Below are 7,016 nucleotides of genomic sequence, written 5' to 3'. Positions count from 1 at the left end.
ATTTTAAAGTTGAGCTTCCAAAGTAGTCTGTGTGAGTACAAGATGCAGACATCTGCCCACTTGCCTTTTGACTGGTATGGCTTTAGGTGACAGTTTCTGTGAAATCAAACATTGTTGAAAATGCTGCTTGACCTTTCACTTGCTTCATTTTTACCAGAGTTTTTAATAGGGGAGGACATTCCCATGTTCTTCAGATGAATGATGGCTACCTACCTCCTTCCTAGAACAGAAAACATTGAACAGTTGCAAAGGGAGCAGAAATAACTCTGCAAAAGCAACTTTATGTGAATCTGGAATATCCAGAGATGTACTGAGATTTTCACTCACATTTCCTTGACTACCATTGCTAACATGTAGAGGGATGAGTTAAGCCCCAGAGAAGTCACTCAACTTTAGCCTTTGAGACAATCCCCTCTGCACTTCTCCTTACTTAGAAAGCTTCAAAAGCAGCTATTTTCACAACCTAAGTGTTAAAAGAGTAGGATGCTGTGATACAGCAAGTGAGGCTATAGCTCCCTGGCCAGGTGGCTCTGTCAGAAACAGATCTTGGTCTCCTGTGTGAGAAGCATAGAATGGGGGAGGTAAAAAGGAGAGAAAGTCTAGGACAACTGTAGTGTTACAGTCTCCTTTTTCAGCTTGCAAACTGGAGATAAGAGCAGACAAGGTTTATGATGGTGTGGAGAAATCAATACATTGTTATTGATTCTTGTAGCTGCAGAACTCTCACCCAGAACAAGTACAGGGGTCAGAGTATGAGTACATGGCTGTCCTGCTACACCACGAGTGTGCTCCTCAGAAATCGTGCTATTTGATTCACCAAGGATGAAGTCTGCTCTGTTACACGGCTGCAACAACAGCAGCTGACCCAGGATCCCCTCTCAGCAGGGGAAGTTCGGTGCTGCAAATTATCCACTGCACAGGCCAGAAACTACAACAAAACTAGGGGCAGCTGCAGCTGAAGGCACAGCTTCACATAAGGAAAATACTTTTTTTTTTTTTTTTTTTTTTTTTTTTTTTTTTTACAAAAGACTATCTTCAAGCCAATTACCCACACCCTATTAAAACAATGCATGCTCTTCCCAAAGAAAGAGGTCCACAAATTTGCATGTGAAGAATGACACAGAAGTAGAACCATCAAAACAAAACAACTTGGAAAACTAGCTACGAAATGGCATAGTCAGAATGAAATTAAGAACTTGGAACAAGCATCTAGTTTCGAAACAAAAAAAAAGTCAAAATTAAATCAAAATTAATGAAAACTTGAGTATGATAAATAATTGAAGCAGACTTGTGAGGTTTACATTTAGTTTACGTTTTTGTAAATCCTCCCAAACCATCAATGACAGTCTTTCAAAGTTGTTTTGATTTTGCAGACACATAAATTTCCTTAACTGGCACTTCAAATTTCTGTTGTAAGATTTCTGACCTGCTTCGATCCTACGGAGAAGCCGTTCCTTAGTGAACTGTGAGGTTCTGTCGCCATTTTCAGTTGCTGCAAAGCTGTCAAAATGGTGTAAAATTTACTGGAAGATCCTCTTAATATTATGCCCAACTTTGCAGGTGACATTTTATAGTTGATTCGATGGCGCAGCTCTGGACCTGACCTTTCTGTCGTATCTTTCATTCCCCATTTCCTCAGCAGAGTCCATTATCACTTGTTTCAAATTCCTTTAACTCTTCTCTTTGACTTTGTGTTACTTTCCACTTCATTCCCAGACTGCACGGCCTAACACTCCACACCTGCTTTTGATGTCACCGAACAGGGACAATGACTAGAAAGTGATTTCCCTTTACAAGTCAAACCTGGAAGGTCTCTCTGTTGTTGTTCGTTCCATTTCCATTGCCGGTGTAAGTGTCCTCATTGTTTTTCCCACTAGTGAAGAAAGGGCAAATGTCATATTCACTGAAGCAAAGACTTTGCTTTGAAGCGGTATTGATTTTTCCTTTTCCCTTCTGAAGCTTTGCCAGGCTCCATAAAAGCATGTCTCTTGTTCAGAAACTCTTTGGACTGAGAGACAACAGGGGCAGCAGAACCAGCGGGGCGCAGTGGGAAGTTAGGGCATCTGGTGGGGAATGACAATTATGACAGCAGCTAGAAAAAGAAAGAGGTCATTTTATTTTTAACTCTACTGTGGGAACAATTGTGGATCAGAACTAAGCCAAATGGAAAATGCAGCTTTAATTCCAACATGATTCACCTGGTCTAAACCTGAATATGAACATTTTTCTAGGGTTCAGCTGTTGGCAGCAAGACACTGAGACCACCAGAAGCAACAGCTTCTCTAGAGGATTAGCCACAAAGGGGAAAACAACATGACTTTCTGACACAATGCTATCAAGGTATGAGCCTTACACTGCACCACGGTGGAGCAGACGCATCATCTGGACCTGCAGAGAACTTCTGAATGAAGGTCCAGTGCTATGACAGAGTTCCTGTTTAAGAGCCCTGAATTACTTTGTTTAGAGCTGGTTTATGCAATGCAGAAATAGCCGAGAGCGTTTATTAAGCTCACACATATTGCAAAGAATAAAATGTCTCTCTCTTTCCCCAGAATGTCTCTGCCTTTCATAGATTCTTTGAAGTCTATGGCCACATACATATATTTATCATCTCTTGACTGGGGAGACTCTCATTCTTAATGAGAAGATGGGTGCTGGCTTTAAGCATTAGTTAAAGGTGGTGCCTCCCAGCACCTCCAACACTCTTCCATGGCGTTTTGTTTATGCTGACTCAGAGGAAAGAATGTCATTTATTGAAACATCAATGCCACTTTTTGCCATGCTTCTGTATTTCTCTGAGCTGTCAGTCTGGGAGAGCTGGTCTTCCAAAGCTCATTAGATAAACAGCTGCTGCTGGAACTGCATGTAAAATTAGAGCAGCTGACTTTCGCAGAATAGGTCAAGCAATAATTATAGTAGATTTTCTTACAGTTCATGTTTTCTGTAAAATTAGCATCTACTACCAGGAATTAAATAACAACTATAAGAAGTATTCCTAATGCTAGCGAGTGTGGTCTCACTCTCACAAGAAAAATAAATCAGTCTATTGCCCCCCTCTTATTACCTTCTCCTATTCAGTACCATCTCCCAGTCAGAAAGTCCTTTAAAATCCATAAAATGTCTTCCAAATTCTCAGCTATTTTGAGAACTGTGTGTATGCGACAGCTGGAAATGAGACTTTTTCTTTTTTTTTTTTAAACACCTGTGAAAAAAAACTTATCGACAGCAATGAGAGGGTTCTGTTGATTAGAGGATGTTTTCTGCTACTCATTTATAAGGGAAGTGATTCATTAAGTGCTGTCTGAAAACCATCTTCATACTGAATAAAAGGAAAATGTTGTGTAGTCACTGGGGCTTACAGGAATAGCTTGAACACCCACCACCACCTCTGATGCTGACCTGCACTTTGCACATCAGCACTGTTCCAGCTGGTGATGACACCTGTCAATTAACTTCAGCCCCCCCGCCCAGCATGGCCATCACTTGATACTGCTTTTTGTTCCCCCTACAACCAGCTGTACCTGTCAGTGCAATTTTGCAGTCTCTTTCTCCAAGGGTAGGAAGTATCTTAAAACTGTGACACCCTGCATAGGGGAAGAAAAGCATAACTGATACTGTTTGCCCCATCAGGACCCAAGCACAGCAAGTAATAAATACACAGAAGCTATTTCGGTGTCCGGGGTCAGCTTTGACTTTACACAGTTTCTGCAATACATTTCGGGGCACATCACGCTGTTGACTTCTGTTACCTGTCCAGTTCTCCGTGTACATTTGTTTTCATTATTTGTGCCCCCTCCTGCTGGTTTTTCTGACAAGCTGTGGATCTGAAAGCTGCTTTCCTAGACCTTTAAGCAACCAGCCATCATCAGCTGTACTGTGTATGGAAGGCTGCGGCTTGAATTTGTTTTCACAAAACGCACATCACAAGACCTGCCTAATCAGCACTTACCTAGTTTGCTCACACCAGACAGAGTCAATTTACAGACCATGCCTGCTGTTGACCCTGCTGTCTGCTCTGGATTATTCCAGTCTGCCTACACTTTCTAAAATTAAATGTTAGTATTTTTAATTGCTGGTTTTAACTCTTGTCTAATTGGGCACAAGCTCATGCTGTTACAGATCTCCCCAAGGCCAGCAAGAGGGGTCGGCCACATGTGAAGAACTAGAGCAGGAGGGTTGCTGGTGGTAACAAAATGTGCCATTCTGGTCCTGTCCATCTTCCATAAATCACTGAATTGCGGTGAAAAAGATCAGGTACTGCTGTCCCCTTGTTACCCCTGCCCAGTTCACACGCACCGGCATGTTGCAAAGGCTCCAGCTCTTGGAACGTGATGCCTCAGAGGACTGCCAGTTTAATTCAGAACAGCTCCAAGGTTGCTACTTGTTCATGTTGCAGCTGAATGAGCTTGTAGATGTTGGAGGATATATCTTGTGGGTATGCGTCTCAGACTTGCGTGTGGTAAGGACTCAGTGCTGAGATTACAGATCATGATGTTTTACTGCTATTCTTTCTTTTTTTGTTGTTGAAGACATAGGAAATAAAAATGGTTCATTCAGAATAATAACTGCAATATAATTTCGCACCAATTTTGAAAAATACAGGCTATCTTTCTATATATTAAAGGTATTAATAAATTTAACCAAAGGAAATACGAAAATTGATTTATTTTTTTTTTACACCAAGAAACAAATGACTAGTGAAATTATTATAGCATTTATTTCCTTTGACTTTTAATGAAACTTTTCTTTCTTCTATGCAACTATCTCTAGTTGATCCTGTCTTAAAAATAATTTCACTTTATGGAAGAAATGCAGCCTATCCTATGTAGTTTGCTATATAGGGTACCACAGACTTGCAGTCTGAAAATTCCAAGTTCAGCTCCTTACAGTACGATCAGTTTTCTCTACCCATGACCAGGCTCTGACCGCAGCACACAGACCCAGGATGAACATTCAGAAAACATAAACTCATCACCTACCTGAGGGATTATGGACGGATCATAGACTGCAGAAATAATGAGGCTGAAGCAGCAGCTACAGATATGCCTTAGTTTGGAAACAAACACCTGAATACTCCAGCCACTTTCACCTAGTGTGCAGCAAAAACGCAGCGGGTCTGCTATAATACCTCTGAGCAAGCCAACAATTCAGAATAAAATTTAAAACTCAAAAAATGTTTGCTTGTTTTTTAATTGAGATTTCACCAAGATTTAATTTTCTGTTTCCTTAGCACACCAGACTATGGACCATTACTGTCAGGACAGTGATAAAAACCTGAAATAAGCTCTTTGGTTGCTCCCTACTGCTGCATTTCAGTCTGATGCCCGCAAATGCCATCTGGAAGGACCCCCAATGGACTCAGCTGGGCTACAACCACTGATCCTTACCAGCCTGCAGAAAGAGGTGCTTTCCAGTGCCAGTGCTCCCTCTTGATAACCTTTCTTGATTTTCCAGTGAGACTTTCACACTGCTGGGGCAGCCGGTGGAGCTGTGGAGGCTGCAGTGTTTGTGGTCTAAAGATGAATGATTGTTTTACACTGTCGTAATGCTCGGGCAGTGCTGTGTATTCCTGTCTGGCTTGCAATGACCAACTTTAAGTGTATAAGCGTAACAGTCTCATTAACATCCTAGGGTTGTGTGTCATGAACATCAACAGGGCAAAGTCATTTTTACACTCATAAGTTGAACAAGAACATTCAAGATTTCTTGTTTCAGTAGCATATACCTAAAAGAATGAAGAGAGAAAAATAGAGTAGACATTAATGCAAATCTAATTGCAGAAACTGTCTGAACACCAGCAGGGAAATTTCTTTCAAGGATGAAAGAGAAGTTATCTCCTGTTTCCTGGAAATGCTCTTCATGAACTTTGTGAAAGCCAAATGAAGCTCATATGCAGGTAAGCATCCTGCACAAGCTCCTTACCTCTCCTCCTCAGAAAATGTCTCATGTAATGCCAGTCTGAAGCTAGATACGCACAGGTAACAGCCACAGTATCAAAAAAGTTTATTTTTTGCTAATCAGATATAAACCATATGTAATCATACCAACCCTTAATCCAAGCAGTTCTACTGTAAACCAAATTCTTCTGTGTCTGGTATCTAGGTTAACTAGATGACAACTTCTTGGCAATCTCTTCAAATAGATGCAAGAGTTCCTAGAAGGTATTAGAGTCAATTTGTCTCATGAATGCTCACAGCTGTTTTCTAAGATTCAGAAATTTTTAGCTCTGACCTCTGATCTGAGAAACCAGTTCTACAGAAGCCTTGCGGATGAGCAGGATGGACATGCACTTGTTGGTGACTGCAGCACAGGTAATTCCCGTGAGCTGATGCTTTTCATATTGATCTCTCCTTTAAATGAAGGATGTGTAGTAGTTTCATAGGCAATGAAGCCATCAATGTCTGTCAGTTTTTACACCTCTCTGACCTCAGCGTGTGGCAAATATTGCTATCAGTTTTATCGGGTTTGTTCTGTTTGGTTTTAGTTTTTCAGCTGATCTGATTGCAACACCCAGCATGAGGTTCAGAGATTTGAACAAATGAAGCCAAGGCATGCATATAACTCCTCTCTAAGACGTAAGTGATCACATTTTGCATAGTTCTCTCAATAATAATAATGATTTACAAGACAACAATCAGTTCTCCAGTTAAGTTTACAATTAAAATGAAGTATTGTCTAAAGCATGTTTTTTATAAATCTTGTGCTCTTAACTGCCTGTCTGATGTCAGAGACCACACAGAAATCTAAAAATACTCACGTGTCAAGTGCTTGACATCGAGCCATCTATTGTACATCTTGATGCGCAATACAGGTTAAAACAGCATAGCTCACTGTGACATTGTAACTAGAGGCTCCTAAGCCGACAGAAATAATTTGTTATACTGCTTACAACTAATAAAACTCCTTTTGCTTTTGGGCAGTTTTTGCAAATAATAACTCATCCTTTTCACACGTGACCTCTGGCTGTTTCTACCATCTCTTATAGTCCTGAGACAAAGGTTTGAAACCCACAAACA

This window comes from Athene cunicularia (genome assembly GCF_003259725.1).
Source record: "Athene cunicularia isolate RWA chromosome 9 unlocalized genomic scaffold, athCun1 chr9_part1, whole genome shotgun sequence".
In the NCBI taxonomy this organism is placed as follows: domain Eukaryota; kingdom Metazoa; phylum Chordata; class Aves; order Strigiformes; family Strigidae; genus Athene; species Athene cunicularia.
Note: the sequence above shows the minus strand (reverse complement) of the source record.